Below are 18,691 nucleotides of genomic sequence, written 5' to 3'. Positions count from 1 at the left end.
GATTATACTCGTGAAGAAGATAGTTGGTGTAGTTGGTGTATTCATCAGTGTTTGTTTACAGTAAGTTTATATTACAACTTAATAAAACGTTCTTTCTAAACATCTAATTTAAACATCTAATTTCAGCTTCAGACCTACAAAAGTTGTGCCAAAAAGACGCATCGTAAGTTTATCGAAAATATTGACTTCGGCACAAGTTCTTCATCCACAAATTCTTCCGATTCAGACTACTGAATTCTTCTCTAAAACCAACATAAATAATCTTTTTTTGGTAAATTCTTTAATTTTTTAAATTTGTTTACCACATTTGATTGCTAAAAATGTGTTTAATTTTTTAGGAAAATTTTTATCAAATTTTTATCAAACAAAAAGTGCGTCACAAAATTCCTACGATAAGGTAAACCACAAAATTAGTATTAAATCATATTTTATTTCATTTTTATTTTTTAGGAAAGCGTGTTATCTGTTAACCGCAAAAATTGATTATAAAAGTTCCGTTTTTTACACATTTCACCAGTTTTATTAAAACTATCTTTGTGAGAAGTTGTATGTGCTCCGCTGTGTATTTTTGCATTTAAATTTCAAAGGATTCTGTAATGGCTGATCAACTATTAAATCTGAATAAAATTGCTGCCTGTGAATATACTGATACATATGTCAGTGCCAACGATTTGGAAGTGAACAAGAAATATAAAATCATCAATTTAACCAAGGCAAACACACAACATGGGGTTATGATGGTAGCATATCTGGACAACGTCGGTAAAGTTTTTTTACCTAAACGACTAACAGCAGTTATGAATGATACCATAATTACGACACTAATGGAAGGACTCGGATCTTATTTGATTTATATGGGACGTAAGCAAGCTAATGGAAATCAGGAACATGATGCCCACATTTTTAATTTCGAACGTATTGTTCACGAAGATTAATGTAAAATTTTTTGGTAAGTGTCATGTTCACCTCTATTTAAAAAACTAATTTATGATTTTTTTCAGGTTTCCAAAATAGACAGCACTATCCACTCTACCTACCTGAGGTTCGACTCCCCATGGAAGGAACAACAACAACAACAACTTTTTTTGCATTATATTTTAAACAAATAACAAAATAAACTTGGTGCGCAACAGACAAGTTAGGCAAACAACATTACAAAAATAAAAAACTACATATACTAGGTTTTTTTTCCTTATCGATAAAATAATGACTTTCCTTTATTAGTTATTAGTGACAAGCGCGATGATTTTCTGATATTTTGCTTAACTCAATACAGCATGTATTGTATATATACTTCATGTATTCACAATTGCACATTTCAAAAATCATATATTCAAAATTTCACAACCCCAAAAACCAAAAATTTCACAACCCCAAAAAGCTACTACTACTACTACTACTACTTGTTTTCTTGGTTGCATATTCGCAAACGGGCGGGGGGTGTGTTAAAAAAAAAAAATGGAGGCCAGCGCCATCTTTGATTGACGGCTGCGCTGACGGCAGCGCCATCTAGCGAAAAGTTTGCAGACCGTGGCGCCATCTAACGTGAGAATTTAGGCGGAATTTGTGACGACATCGGCGCTACCAACATTACACCCAATATTAATTTTTAAATAAATTAAAATTTTGGCGCCATTTTTTTTAACAAACAAACATGGCCGACTAATTTCAAATATTAATTTTGAAATAATTTAAATTTGGCGCCAATTTACCATTAAACAAAAATGACCGCCGCCGACTTTCAAACTTCCAAGATGGCGACGATTATTATTATTATTATTATTATTATACTACATAAATATATTTGCATCATCACAAATGGCGTCAGTCGGCCGCAGGCCGGCTGACCAGCTGGTCGCAGGCCAGCGAGCTGCGATTACGCGCTTGCGTCTGCGGCTGACTGACACAATTTTCACACATGCGCAGTAGAGGGAGGTGGAGGTGGTTTTTGAACCGGCTATCTCTATCTACTGTGATCAAAATTGGAAAAGAAGTTAATAAACCCACAGATTTTAAGGTTAAGTTTGATCAACGTTAAGTACCCATAACTTACGAGTAATTTTTTCAAATGGGACGTCCCAATTTTTATTTTACTAGATTAAAGAGAGTTTTTTTCTGCATCCATGTGTATTCACATTCCTTATACCTAGCTGTGATAATTTTCAAGTTGTATTGTTTTTTTTTTGATATTGTAGAAAATTCCTTACTAACCACAGCTATTTTTGCATATTTTGCCCTAAAAACGTTTCTGAAACAAACGACAAACTCTTTCAAAATTGTGTTGTCCGTTCTGTGAAAACAAAATAAATTCATTGAATGTTGGTCTAAAAAACTTTAATTTCTCACATTTTTTTCTCACGCTTTCATTGCAACCTATGAGAAAAGGCCTATGGCTAATGAATTTTTCAATCCCAACAAAAAATTATTGTAACTCGGAAACTATTAAACATAGGTATAGGGAATGCTAATAGAGATCGAGGCAGAATTAAATTCTCTGCGATTTAATGAAATAAAGCTTGTGACATTGGTGTTAAAACTTGTGACAAAAAATTGAGTTATGGGTGCATAAATTTCTGAAAACTTAACTTTAAACCTTTGGGATTTGTTATTCTTTTTTAGAGATTTAAAAAGACCAAAGAAAAGATCTAGGCGTTCTCTTTCAAATGAGCTAAAACATGTTTTCACATTTTTTAAAATGGCAGAATTATTGATTTATGAACTGGAAGGAGCAAAATAAAAAAAAAATTAAAAAACCTAAATATTTCGTAAACGGCTAAATTTAGGTGTAGAAAAAGCTTATGAAAACTACCTTAAAATAACTCCAGTAATTCAAAAACGCATTAAAAGATATATCTTTCCATTCAGAATAATGATAGCGACTTTTGGTATAACCGAAAAATTTTCATGGACCTAAAAGATTATGGTTGTAGACAAGTTTTTATTGACTATCATTATTAGAACTATCAATAATTCTAATGTGTGGTTTAGACAAAAGATCCTGTATAGTGCGTTAGGTACGATTCCTTATTTTAGAAAAAAAACACACTTATTCCAAAAATTGTTGACAGGATGTTCTAGCATTCTTCTAAAAAAATAAAAGCTAGACTGTTATTTCATTAAAGTTTATTAATAAGACATTGTCTGCAAACGAACAGTTTCCAGATTTCCACTCACGTAATAAAAAATTATACTTTTAACAAACCAGTACCCAAATTATGGTCGGAAACTGTCATGCTGTAATATACATTTTATTTTTCATAACGTTTTCCTTAGCGTACAAATGCACAGGTGTTCCAGAATTATTTAACATAAGTTAACCATAAATACTTGAACCGCAGACCAAAATAGCGGAGATTTCGATAAAATAAATTGGATCCTGATCGAAAGTGATCGAGTTTTTTCTAGTGTACAGAAACACTGAATTAAACCGACTGCAAAAGTGAGGTTTTTGATGTCTTTTTAAAAACCGTTAAGTTTTGAAAAAACTGAATTGAGGCATTTTAGTATAGGCTATGCAATATTGCTTTGATGTGAATGTTTGGAAGTTATTGGACTGAAGTGTCACCAGTTGTTTATTATCTAAGTTTTTTACTTTAACAGGTAAGGAAAAACAACAAAATAAATAAATAAATAAATTTTTAAAACAAAATGATTAGTCGAAATAATTCGACATGAGTGGAAATAACTAGTAAGAAAACAGGGTGTTTAAAAAATTTTTAACTCAAGAAAATACCTAAACTAAGTTTAGTTAAATAAAATTTATAATATTGTGAAATCTTGAATAAACTTAGTCTGACTGAAATGTTTCAATAAATCCATTGATCAACACATGTTATGCTGTTCTTTACACTGCTTAAAAATTGGAAAATGATGGCAAACAAGCTACAGATTTTTCCGTCAGTAAAATGGAAAATTTATGGTAATCTCAAGTGAATGTATTTATCGTACCGTGAACTTTATACACTTCGGTAGTAAGTGAACCGTAGTAGCTAAATCACAAATGTCCAAGCTTCGCCCTGTAATAAGTGTCGTGCAATTATCTGGACCTAGCAGTACCAAAGGTACCGTTAACCGTTGTCTTGCGACTGTCTCTCCGTTCCATTGTTGTGTTTATTTTTTTTGTGGGTATTTGTCGTCGAATGCACAGACATCCGTCTAATCTGCGATGTGATGAGTCAGTCATGTAATTATAGATGGGTGTGTCAATGATTATGTGGGTGATTTACCGGCCGAACGGCTCAGTTTACCGACCGAACATGAACAATGGACGGTCGTCGCCGGAAATTCGAAACTGCGGGCGCGTCGACGACAACCCATTCAAATTTATAAAATTATAAATCGCTCGCAAGGACAATCATTCTCTCGCCGCAATCGAATGTTTGGCACGCAATTATAGACCCATTCGATAGCCAATCAGATCGAGAAACCACCGCGATTCGATTATTTTGAACGCGAGGACGAATAGGGCTTTACAAATTTCGACTATCTGAAGGGTTTCATGAAACAACATCCCTCTACTTTTTTCACTTGTGTCAGACTATGTATAACTTGTCAGATACTTGTAAGAATTTTCAAGACCAAAATACTAATATGTCTATGTTTCTGTAATTTGTTAGAAGTATCTACAGGGTTATTCACTCACCAGGTAAGACGTGCGACACATTTTATACCTGAAGCTAATTGAATTCTCGTTTCAGTTAATATATGTTTGTATTTGTATTATTGTATTAATATACAAATATTAATTGATTTTGAACAGTCAGATCACAAACCGTGAAATATAAAAAATTTAAATACAATTATTAGGTTGCGAATAAAATTACAATTTTTTTTTGGATGATCAGGTGTTTTTAGTTTAATAGGAATGTATTCTTTTGTTCTAAAAACTGATGAACGTCTAATTCGATTATGTCGTAATAAAGAATTTTGGCTGATGTGGACGATATTCTTATTAACCGTACAGAATAACCCTGTAAGTATATACAGGGTGAGCCTGCAAAACTATTCTATGCATGTGATTGTTTTCAGAATTTTTTACAATTCCTTCAAATCAAAATTAATTAATTACTTAATTCGCTTTTTTGACACTTTAAAACAAACGTTGCTAAAATGTTATTTCCTGTAAAAAATACATAAAATAGTGACACTAAATCCAAAATTACGTTTGTTTGAATATTTAATTGGTAAATAATTTTGGAATCTGGAGCCCATTTTTTTACATAATGTTTGCACAAAATAACATTTAAGCTTTCGTTTGTTTTTAAAAGACATATAAATAATATTCTTTATGTTGAAACTTAATATAATAAGTAGTAAGTAATAAATATTATTTAATTAATTTTGATTTGAAGGCATTACTGTAAAGAAATTCTAAAAAAAATCACATGCATAGAAAAAAATAAAGGGGAGAATACTACGCTAAAACGCATCGAATTTTGGAATATGTGTAGAAAACATTATGAGGTAGTAAATAGTTAAGGCTGAACTCTGTAGATAATTAGATTTTAAAATATAGAAAAGTTTGACTTTTAACAGATTCATTTTATTGTATATTATGTACAGTCACGATCAAAATGAATGACACCCATATCAACCGAGCGGGGTAACAAAGCTGCTTGGATTAGAATCTTTTAGGCTATAAATTTCAACAAATAGGCTATTTTTCAAACTATTATGGTTTAGAAAATATCTAACTAATTTATAAGCCAAATTTACACATAAATTTATTGAAAAGTTTTGGTATTGAGGTTTTAAGGTTGTCATACCTTTTGATTGTGACTGTAGATTTAAAGTACGTCCAGTTTAATTAAATCAAAGTTAATGTAACTTCTAAAACAAAATGTTTTTATTATGTACTTCTCTAATTAAACACTTTAAACTTATAAATACCTTAAATTAGTAACTTACTTGTAAGAATTTATAAGATTAAAATTACAGTTTACAATTAAAATTAGAATTGCCAACAGAATATATACAAACGAATGAAAAACATGTTGTAGGAAGGCAAAATAAGTGAGTATCGATTTCTGTTTAAAATATATAATGTTAATATCTATAAAAAAAAATAAAGAAGCTACATTACTGAAACCATAATAAATTTATATCTTCTATTTGTATTGACGAGTTAATTGGAAAATACATATAGTATCGAATGAAACAAAACTATTACAACAAACTGGTTATTTGTCTAATTACCAAAAAACTGTGGTAATAGAAACATCTGAAAAAAAATTGGGACAAAATGTACATTTATACATGTATTTTTTATTTATTTTTTTATTTTTTTTATTTTTTTATATTCATTTTTCATTCAGGAAAGAAAGTAGAACCAAATGCAATAGATTTGGTTGGGATGTTTTCATAATTAAAGTAAAGTAATATTAATGTAAAACGAAAACAATTCAAAAACAAAAAATTGATATTCATTCAAATGATTATTTTAGTTTGTGAGTACTGTCATTTCTGTCAAATCTTTGAATTAGCTTTTTACTCATTATTTTGCATTTTTCGGCAAAGTTGTGTCAATGTAGAATTTGTCTTGATTTGTGTTTTATATTTCAATAATTTTTGTTGTGTATTTTTTCGTTTTTGGATTCCAAGCCATTTTCCATTATTTTGACGGATCTGTCACATTGATACCATTCACAAAATAAATTAAGTGGCACATTACGTTCAAGTTTTATAGGTGACCATTTTTGAACACGTTGTACTTCGGAATGAAAATATCATATTAAAACAAAATGATATCATTAATTTCAAATAAGTGTTAGCAAAGCAATAAAAATATTGCGATACACAAATCTGAGCAAAAACAAATAGTAAAAAATTCATTGTTGTTGGTAAATTATATCTACAAATAATATAATTTTCAGACAGCTATTTTTTTCTGTAAATGTTAAAGAATTTTGCTACGATACCAACATTAATGACTTTATGAATTATAATTTATAATATGATTATGCTCAAAAAGTAGGTCACGACTATTAAATCACAGCCCTGAGGTCCAAAATTATGTTTCCAGTCATGCATTTTACAACTTTTTCCTTGTTTTAGTTTTCCTTATAAAAGTTTGAAAAGTTTCAAATCAACAGTAGGTAGGTACTGAGACAAAGCTGAATTGCATTTTATTTTGAGGTAAGTTCTTTCTCCATTAGAACAGGAATTCATCAAAACCTCATCCAAAGCCAGAGTTTCTCGTAGTTTGTGACAGAAAGTCAACAACAATGTCGCTGAAAACGAGTTGAATTGCGGTCTCCTTCGCATTTACTCTTGCATTGTGCAGAAATCTTGGCTCGGATTAGGGTTGTCATCGAGGAGGAAAGATATGCACATGCATAAAAGCCCCGCGGGGATTTGCATTCAGTGTTTAGGGCGAGGATTATGCGACTTGCTGTTGTTTTGAATTGTGGCTTTGCGATTTATGCCAATGATAGTTTGTTAGTTTGCGACGACTTAAGGGGCACTTGCCTGCATATTAAAACGGGCACGTTCCCGAGGGATACGTCGCGACGCCGTAACGACCCACCTGGATTTGATAAATACTACGAAGCTAGATAATTTAGAGACAGCTTCTGATTACAATGTACTATCTTTGCCCGTGTGTTGCCTTCACTTTTAGACACAGGTTATATCGAGGATATATTTTATATTTTTCAATACACTGCGTTTAAGACCGTTACAAAAACTCTAACTTACCCCTAAATCTGTTTTTTCCTATTTCTTGGACTTTATAATGTTCAATTAACAGAAATAGATTTATTGATATCTAAGACAGTGTGTCATACATGCTTAAGTTAATAAAATAAAAAAAAATAAACAAACTTATATACAATGTGTTTAAAAATGGTTGTTCATCAAGTTACCTATGAAATTTGAATGTAATGTGCCGCTTAACTTAAATTGTGAATGTCGTCAAAATGACAGATCCGTCAAAATAATGCAAAGAGGCTCCGAATCTAAAAACGAAAGAATACACAAAAATAAAAATTACAGATATATGAAACACAAATCAAGATAAACTCTATACTTGAACCAACTTTGCCAAAAAGTGCAAAAAATGAGTAAAAAGATAATTCAATGAGGTGACAGAGATGAACAATTCTCAGAAACTAGAGTCATTTGGACAAAGCGGCACATTGAATTTGACTTCCATAGTCGACTTGATCAACAACTATTTTTAAACACACTGTAAGTTATTAAACAGTAAAGAAGCTCCATTTTTCTTGCTCTGAAAGCAGAATTTTGGAAACCTAGCTCTAGAAAAAAAATCTTTTTAATGGATACTTAATTACTTTATTACTTAATTAAATTAATTACAAGAAAAGTTTTTTTATTTCAAGACAACACTATATAACATACAGGGTAAATCTGTCAAAAGACAAAATTTGTCAAGACAACATTGTATAACATACAGGGTAAATCTGTCAAAAGTATGTTTTTACTGTAACTCAACAACTAATAATCTTTACAGCGTTTGGTATCAAAAACTTAATTTTTTTCTATGTGGATGTGAATTTTTTCATGATTTTTCTATAATTCTTTATAATATTTAAATTTAATTATTAATATAAAGAATATGAGCATCGTTTGTTTCAAAATGCCATTAGAAATAATAACAGCAAAAATATTTTTTTCAGTGACTTGGAGTGGGTTTAACAGAAGCGAAATTAGAATTTAATTCCGAATTAAAAATTCTACAATAAGTTGCCATTTAAAATGCTCAGTCAATGCTGCAATTGAAATGTTCTGTAAACCGGTCTTCAATATTCATTAATTAATTTTAATTATAAAAAACTGTAGAAAAATTTTAGAACAATTTACATGAAAGAGTTAAAAATTAATTATTTTCTTATTAGTTTTATATAATTTTATAAAAGTCACCATGTGATTGATTGATGCTACATTAGTTTTTACTGCAACTTGAAGTTTAATTTGGCAACACTGAAAAACATAAAAGCAGTACATATGACACTTCATTCTTTTGTTTATGTATTTTATTTATTTATTTATTTATTTATATATTAGTTGTTTCAAAACTATAAAAACGCCAACGTCGGATTTTCTTTAAAAATTACCTGTTATAAATTCTTCATGCCTTAAAAAAGTAATAACTAATATAATTTGTACTTTCAATGAGACATCTATTTTACAATTTTATCAATCTTATTTAAAAAAATAATTGGTAATGAAACATCAAATATGTAGTATTTATTTGGTCAAAGTTTAGCTGAGGTTACTGAACTTAACCCAGAATAAAAATAAATTAACAGAAGAAAAGATAGAAGAAAAAGAGGAAATTAAGTAAAAATACATTTTAATTGATTTAGTTATGTGTTGTTTATGTGTTTACTTATGAATGTATGAGAAAAAAAAACTTTTGAACTTTTTTGTGAAAACGTTTAAAAAGATATTTGAATTTACATTTTCAACATAATTTATAAGATAAGGTAAGGTCGTGGATCATAACGTTATCATTAAAAACGATTTGAATGCATAGCATTATCATGGCATGAAAGAACATATGGGATCGCTAAAAAGAATGGAAATAGCTTAATATTTTAACAGCCGTTTCTCAGATTGTATTGAATTCGACTGAATTCTTTTCTAACTTCCTTACTTATTTGTTGTGAAAAGTATTTACTTTACAAAATCTTTTTTCAAGCTTTTGTTTTCAGGTAATGCCATTAAGAAAAACGTTTAATAAAATTTTGTAAGAATTCAAACTAAATATTTCAAATTTGTCCTAACACTGAAAGGCATTTTGAACATCGTTTGTAGAATTAAAAATAAAAATAAAAACAACAAAATCTAGTTTTTTCATTTATAACAAAAACAAAGATATAATTTTGTGCTTTATTTTTGGTTCATTCTGTATTTAGCTGCATTTACACTAAATATGTGCCACGTTTGGAATGCTGGAATGCTAAATGGCAGTTGTTTGTAAATAATGTGGACTAAGCTAAGAATTGATGGTAAATTAATGTTAAATAGAACATAATGTTCTGTTATACTGGTATTCCTCAATTTACCGATTAATACAAGAATGTGAACGGTTTAAGTATCAATAAGAAAACTATAAATTTGAAAGTAATTTAATAACAACTGCAATAAAAGAAGAAAAGTAAGTTCTGCATTATAGTGAGGCCATAACTGAACGAATCTGCAGTAGGAGACGAAAAGCAGTACAAAATACCCAATAAATTTAGAACGCTTCGATCGTTAGACAGCTCCAAATTGTTTCGAATTAATTTAAATTCAACTAGTTGACTAATTACTTGGAAAAACGAACGTTATTAAGCACCAAAGTCTTATAATCTGATGACGACTAAGATTTTCACGACAATCATTAAAAATATCAACAAATTTCAGCTCTGCGATTAAGGTAATATACAGGCTGCTCAAAAACTGGCGCACCAACTCAGTGGTACGTGATTGAGAAGCAAGTGCAGATTACGGGAAAAATGTTGAAAAAATTCTTAAAGTTATATTTAAAAAAATCTGGAGCTACAAATTTATTGTGATAACTTCTTTAGTTTTCATAATTTTTTTTATATTTTTATGTTTCATACCAGGTAATCGTTCCGTAACAAAACGATGAATAATTATTTTAAAAGTTACTATCAGATTTTAGCAGTTTTTTTAATTTAAAAAAATTAAAATTCATCCAAAAAATCACAATGTGTAGATGTGCCAACACTGGGAATTATTTCCTAGGAAACCGTTTCAAAAATAATTTATTTTTATTCTTGCTCAAATTCTATGGCGATCATGACTGCTAGACAACGTTGCCACATATCATTTACCTAAAATTAATTATTTATCAATAACTTTATTACAAAGAATTTTTTTACTATTTTTACTATTATGTGTAACCACTTCTCTACCACACACCATTGAGTTGGTGCGCCAGTTTTTGAACACGCTGTATAAGGCTGTATCAGAAATACGTGTCTTAATTTTAACAGGTAACACAGCTGAACAAATAAAACATCTTTTCTATTTCTATTTTTTCAGAAAAAAAACTGCAAATTTACTTAAAGTTTGGAAAAAGATAACATACAGAAACTTGTACCCGCTTATGGGTAAAAAAATAAAAGAGCCGAACTATTTTCGTTGTGATAGAAACGGACAATTTAAACAATTTAAAACAACAATGAAAATTGTTGTTGAATACAAACTAATTATTAAACACTGACCGGCTCGCTTGCACAAAACAAAGGAGGAAAACAGTGAAAATTATGAATAAGAATTTTGCAAAACGTTATATAGAAAAGTTGTTGTATTTGATGAGTTTTATTACATGGTAAAATTAACACACGTATTTCTGATACACCCAGTATAAGAATTTAGTAAAAATTTTTTCATTGCTCTTATTTCTTTTTATTGAGATTTTAGTGCTTTAGCTGCCTGTTAATTTTGTTTTCCTTGTCCTCACGGTTATTTTTATATTTCAAAAATCGAAATAAAACACAATATTTTTTATTTACTTTGAGTCGAGTTATAAGTGTTGTTACTTATCATCTCAATTTGCTCCAAGCCCTCTGCTTTAAAATATGTAATAAGTAAGCAGTAATCGAATTAATTCACTTCACTTCGAAATTTCATTGATTTTTAATAGCATTCATTATACACAGCTCGACGAAAGGCGACAATGGTCGTCGCGACGGTGTAAATTTAATTAGTTTCAGTGATCTCGCAGGCGCTTTCAAGCACATACAAAGGATAAATCCTAGAGAAAAATCCAGAAACGGATGCAACACATATTAAATTCCAGTTTAGTCGCTTACAAAAAATCCACTAAATTAATTGCACATTCTAATTAACTTCTCTATTAAAAAATATGCAATATTTATAGAAAAAGGTGCGGAGAATCTGCCAGAAGTATCTGTATCTCAAGTACTTATAAGCGCACAGAATTCATCGATTGCTATTAAATACTTTAGGTTTTTTTGTATTCACACAAAATTTTAAACTATTACTTAATGCAGAAAATTAATATTAAAAAAACTAATAGTGTAGTGCAAAAAAATTCTTAAAAATTATGACAAGGTCCAAAGTTACGTTAATTATACAGCGTGATCCAGGGGTCTAATTGGTAAATGAAATACTGCTAGGCTGTTTTTAGTATCTGATAGATCGACTTAAAATCTACAAACTAAAAATATTTTTATTATGCACAGAGTGTTGTATACCAAACTTATATATTTTTTTTAATGGTACACCCTATATATTTTTGCATAATTGGAATCTACACATAAAAATAATGTAACTTTATATAAACCACTATGGGTCTATCTTTTTTTTGTTTTGGAATTATTCAACTTTTCGTTATAAAAAGACTAATTTTTGAAAAATCACTGCAAAGTCACTTATGAATATTTTCCGGCACATTCAGAAACAAACAAAAATTCAGAATACTTTATATAGTTTCAGCAAATAGACGACTTTTAGTTAAAGCACGCGGATTATATACAGAGTGTGTCAAAACGCAAAAAGTTGAATAACTCATTTTTTTCAAATGGATTACTCTGTATTTTTTTATATGTCGACAGTATTTTTGATAACCTTACTAATGATATGGGGTTTGCATAACAAGTTTAAAATATTTTTTGAAATTTTTCGAAAAAATGATTTTATAAAAAGAAAATTTGTTATCCTAGAATTTAATAAGTCAGATGGTAATTTATTTTTTGATATGTTCTAATGTGACTAGTTACATTAGTAATATAATTATTACTTGATACATAAATGAATTTTGCTCATCAAGAATTAATAATAGAATAAATAAAAAAAAATAATAAAATTTTTTTAAACACACACAAGAAATATGTCAGATTTGCTATCAAACCGCATATCATTAGAAAGCTTATGATAAATGTTATCGGTACGTGTCAAAAATACATAGTGTTTCATTTGAAAAAAATTAGTTAATCATTTTTTGTGATTCGGCACACCCTGTACATTATCTGTATGTTTCAAGTAGAAGTCAACTATTGTTAAAACTACAGGGTATTCTGAGTTTTTCTGTTGCACATTTTTCGGAAAATATTCATAGCTGACTTCACAGTGATTTTTGAAAAATTGTTTTTTTATAACAAAAAGTTTAATAATTCCGAAACAAAAAGAGATAGACTCATAATAGTTTATATAAAGTTTTACAAAAAATTACATTTTTTGCGTAGATTTTAATAATGCAATAATATATAGGGTGTACCATTTAAAAAAATGTAACTTTGGTTCACCACCCTCTATACAACACCGTGTGTACAGTAAAAATATTTTTAGTTTGTGGACTTCAAGTCGATCTATCAGATAGTGAAAACGGCATGGCAATATTTCAAATAACAAAAAAGTTATAGACCGATGAGTCACCCTGTATGTAACTAATTATTGCTGAAAGCTGCCATTAATTTTTTTTATAAATAAAATTAGAATAGATTTTAACGAAAAATGTTGTCTCAACAATTAAAGGCACTCATTTGCTATCGCTCGTTGGTCAATTGCCTTTATTAACAAGTTAGTTTAATAGCTAGTTATTTTTCTGTGCTGCAACTTAATATCAATTATTTTGTCAATTATTTTATTAACTAATTTGGTTATAGCTTAGAAGGAATTGAAGATAAATTCTGAAAAAATTCTCGTGCTCATAAACAATCCGCGTTATTCCCGTAGTTCTCCGGAAAGCCGGAACACACACCGTTTTTAATTTAATCGCTTTTCCCTTGCGTTTGGGCTTTTTCCGGTTTTCCTCGACTATGTAACTTTCAATTTAGTTATGCGATTGTTAATCAAAACTCGTTTCCGATACATTAGAGTCCCACTTTTCCGGGACTTGGGCCTCTCTGATGCTTATTCAATTTTCGCCGAATTCCATTAAAGGATATTAGGGTTGAGGATGCCCCAAATACACAACCAGGTCTCGTATATGGGACACAGTTTGGTCCGATACCATATTAGTTACGCCTGGACGCCACGCAACACACAGAGCGTGACTGTTTTACACTCTGACTAACGATTTTGACCGGAGTGGGCGCTTCTCGACCGCGAAATTCTTGCATTTTCCTTCCGATTAAGTGAGCGATTAACGAGAATTAACCTCGTTATTGCCTTAAGTGACTAATTATAACATTTCTTTACTATACTAGGTATGATGGATGGCGGCTTTTTGCCGGAATTCTGTGAAGTACGGTACAGGAATGTTTTAATGTCTTCCTAATAACCAGCAGAATATTTCACTGCATAGAATATAGTTGTGTGACTGGTGCCCAAGAAAAAAGCAATGGAAACGTTTTCTTTAAAAATCCGTGTAAATGCAGGACGTTCCTTTGCCACAAGGAGCCGACTGCTTAAAAAAGCTCCATAACTATTTTCAAATTAAAAAAAAATGGTACGAAACTTCCAGTACATTTGTTTGTTTTATTTTCTGCTTTTATTAAGCGACATCTAACCTGAGCTATTCAACCTAAATCATTCTACACATTACATACGAAAGAAAAACAGATGAAAAATGACATTAACAAGAAAAAACGTAAAGTAGTAAATAAAATAAACCATATTCGTATATGGTTAAGTAAGTAAGTAAGTACCGAACTATTTTCGTTGTGACAGAAACGGACAATTTGAACAATTTAAAAGAATAACGAAAATTGTTGCTATGAATACAAATTGATTATTAAACGCTGGCCGGCTCGTTTAGACAAAAGATAGGAAAAAAAACCCTTAAAATTGTTAATAAGAATTTTGAAAAATGTTATATAGAAAAGTTGTGGTACTAGATGACTTTTATTGCTTGGTAAAATTAACACACGTATTTCTGATACACCCGGTATACAATATTATTACGGAAAGAAATAAGCTTTAACTTTCTTGTGGAATTTATGTTTCCACGTAGAGGTTTAAAAGTGCGCTTTGATCTCATTAAAATCCTGAAACATCGATGAATAAAACTGCACAAAACAAAGTAAGTTACTCGTAGTAAATTTTTAATTTGAACTGTAGACCTTAGTATTTTATAAGTATACACAAATATTTACGTCAACCAACATCGAACCATTCAAAAGCAAATTGACAATATTTATAGCCTTAACACGAACCTACAGGCGTAATTTGTGTATTTTTTGCACATTACAATTTTTTAGATAGTTTTTTGTTCCACACTTTTATTGTTACCTTATTAGTTAGGTTAGAAGTAAAAACAAGACGAACACTTTTTGTTTACTATTGCACATGTGCAAGCTGTTTTTATAAGAAGATCAAACACCGCCTTTTTATATTCATAAATGTTTTTGTTATAAAAATTTAGATTTTCCAAAATTTTGCTCAGTGGGATGGAAAATCAATAAATCAAATAAAAAATAATATTATTTAGGTGAATTTTGTGTTTACCCTGTAACATGAAAAATTATTTCGCAAAAATGCCGCAAAATCTCAAGATTTTGTCAGAAATAGAGTGTAGTTTTTGCTTTTTTCAAGCAAGATCTTTTATAATAAACTAGATCAAACATTGCCTTATTGAATTTTTATGAATACTTTTGTTCTAAAAAATTCAGGTATCTTTAAAATTTGACTAAATGGGAAAAATGGTATTATTTATCTGTAGCTGTATTCATGCGTTTTATTCTGTAAAATAAGCAATTATTTCACAAAATTTTGTCAAGAAAAATACGAAGAAATAATAGATTTTGCAAAAATAAAGTGTAGTTTTTTGCTTTTTCCAAGCGTTTAACAATTATTTTGAAAAAAAATTGATTTTTTTGTGAAACTTAGCTAACCTGGAAATATCACTAAATTGAAATGGAAATACCAAATGTAGTTTTTGCTTTTTTCAAGCGTTTAACAATTATTTTGAAAAAAAATTGATTTTTTTGTGAAACTTAGCTAACCTGGAAATATCACTAAATTGAAATGGAAATACCAAATGTAGTTTTTGCTTTTTTCAAGCGTTTAACAATGGTTTTGAAAAAATTTAGTTTTTTTTTGTGAAACTAAGCAAATCTGGAAATATCACTAAACTGAAATGGAAATACTTTTTTTGCCATTTTTGAGCATGTTAGTATAATGATTTCTTTATAGTAGCCCAGACCATTCAATTGTTTCACAAAATTTTGACAAAATATTTCCAAAAATAATGAAATTATGGCAAAAATAGTGATATTTCTAAAATAATAAACTAAAATAAATAAACTTACTGAATTGCATGGACAATAGTATTTAACTTTTGCCTTTTTTGACCATTTAAGCATGATATTGAGCACTCAGTTTTTTGGAACCTTGCTAAATTACACTGAAAAATTACATAGTTCGGATTGAAATGATATTATTTTGGCGATTTCGAGCGTTTTTGTGCTTTTCGTTATAGCGTGGGCAATTATTTGGCAAAAATTGTGGTAGTTTCGGTGTTTTTCTGCCAAATGAGCAACTTATTATTACAGGAAATTTAGTTAAAAATAGATTGAAAAATTACTAAATTGCCTCAAAAAAGCTGTAACTTTTGCCTTTTTCAGGCACGGTTTTAAGGATTTTTTTTGGCAAACCTTGCTCAAAAAATCACTTAATTGGGATAAAGGATGAAGGTGACATTATTTTGTTGATTTCGAAAGGGTTTAATACATTTTGATTTAGCACAAGCAATTATTTTACCATTTTTGTCTTGTGTATTATTCTTGTGCTAAAGTCGTTTGAGATTTTCCCACCTACAATGGAAAAACAGAACCTTTCCCAACTCCCAACAATTTCGAAAAAGTTAAAGAGTGTTTTACTCATTTTATCAAAGCTTGTGTGCAGTTGTTCAGGTCAGGTCAGAATTCTTGTGAAGAAATATTGAACTCTTGAACTCTCTAAATATGTGTGCGTTTGTTAGTGTTTTGTGGAAGTTTAACAGAAAGTGAATTTAATAATAATAGCAATTTATTTTCATGATAAAATTTTTGTCGCCTTTTTAATATAATTTAACTGTATTAATTTAATAAGTATCCAACTCCATGAAATAAGAGAACAATTTTGCTTTTTCTCTTAAAATTTACGATTTGTCTTTATATTTATTACAATAAACTGCAAGTTTCCACCTGTTTCAATCTAATTTCGTACCGTTTCTCGTTGTTTCTTTTCCTATTTTCTCGTCGTCGAGCGCCTCACAAACATCACCTTTATTGGGTGTCTCTTGAAAAACTCAGTCTTGGTGCTATTTATAAAGTTGCCGTGTTGTTATTAGATTAAAGTTTAGTTGCTGCGAGGCCAACCATTAGGATCAGAAATGAGTAATTTTTCTTTTTCAACTAGCCGTCTTTACAAATTTGCAGACGAGGGAAATGACACTTGAAAGGTTGAGTCCATTTAGTGAAAAATCGACTGCTAGTTTTTATTAAGACGGCGAATTCACAACGGATGTGATCGTGCCAGGATTAAGATACCATAGGGGCGTTTGGAGAGACTGTAAAGACGTCTGGAACACTTTGAGGATTTGATGTCGGATAGAATAGACAGGAATCTTCGTCTTTTTTGATGACCAAAGCCCGGTGATGCACGGAGGAATTATTTAGAAAATTGCGTAGTCGTATGCCGGGTTTCTCAGCGTTAAAGTGGAGTTTTCTTCGTTTATTAATTTATTATGTGAGTTTACACAATCTACAGTATGAACAAAAATTGTAAAATCCGGGATTTTTCGCTCAACTACTTGCAGTCAGAAAAAAAGTAATTTGTAAATATTTTAGAGAATTTGTATAGTGTTCTCGCATATTCTTGTTTAAACAAATTGAACTGTGTTTAATACTATTTATACGATACTTAATTATTTATTTGTTAAATATATCATCCAGGTAAATAAGCAAATATATTTTAAAAGTAGATAAAATGCTACAGAATATTTTTTTGGATCGATATTCAATATTGTAATTGATGATTATTGCACTTTTCTACGAATTTTTTTAAGTTGTTAAGAATTTATTAAGTCAGGTGAACTAAAGAACCAGGAATTAGGTGCATATTTAAAAGATTAGATGTTGTTTCTAGCAATATGTACACGCTAGGTAAAAAATGTAGACAAAGATTCTTTGAAAAAAATTTGGTTATTTTTACGACTTCTTTAGAGAGCTGTTAAAATTTAGCACTTTGAGATCTGGATTTTTTGTTGTTTATTGCTGTAGCAACAACATTTGATAAGCCTTAGATTTTAACAGTTTTATTTCAGTATTATCGATTTTATGTTACAAATGTCACATACTGACATAATTTTAAAATATATGTCGTTATTTACAATTCTTGTAAACTGACATTTTCTCCACTGTTTGTGACAGTCCTTACTGATAAAATAAATTAAAATGAAACAATAATAAAATAAAATAAAAATGTTATTGATAAATTACACATATTAGCTGTTTCAAAAACGCCAACTTCGCATTTTACCGAATTATTTTTTTAAATAAAATTGATAAAAGCCTTAAAACGGATAATAAAAGACTTTAGCTTTGTATTTTTGCATTATTTCTGAAGGACTGATTGTTAACTTAACACTTAACATAAACATAAAATCTAATATAAAATATAATGAGAAACAATCATCCTTCAAAGAATAAGACAAAAAAACAAAGATAAAGCCTTTGGTGTGGAGGTAATTATAAAAGTCTTTTTTTATTTAATAATCATTTTTATTTATGTATTGTTTCTATAAAAAAGTGGTATCAAGTAAAATAAAAAA

At 29.6% G+C, this 18,691-nt stretch overlaps 1 protein-coding gene and 1 long non-coding RNA gene across 3 annotated transcripts in view; one reads left to right on the top strand and one right to left on the bottom strand.

Annotated features, from left to right (window-relative positions):
- Window positions 1-18,691, bottom strand: part of stg1 (stargazin-like protein) — a 415,841-nt gene that overhangs the window by 209,564 nt on the left and 187,586 nt on the right. The window lies entirely within an intron of this gene.
- Window positions 28-1,180, top strand: LOC107399123 (uncharacterized). 2 transcript variants are annotated; one of them, XR_010334656.1, is made up of 5 exons: window positions 46-60; window positions 127-271; window positions 339-397; window positions 451-949; window positions 1,002-1,180. It is a non-coding gene; the product is annotated as an uncharacterized LOC107399123 (long non-coding RNA). The 2 variants fall into 2 exon arrangements; XR_010334655.1 differs by having other exon boundaries at window positions 28-271.

The sequence above is a fragment of the Tribolium castaneum genome, chromosome 6 (genome assembly GCF_031307605.1).
Source record: "Tribolium castaneum strain GA2 chromosome 6, icTriCast1.1, whole genome shotgun sequence".
NCBI classification, from domain to species: Eukaryota; Metazoa; Arthropoda; class Insecta; order Coleoptera; family Tenebrionidae; genus Tribolium; species Tribolium castaneum.
Note: the sequence above shows the minus strand (reverse complement) of the source record. Positions and strands in the feature narration are given on the sequence as shown.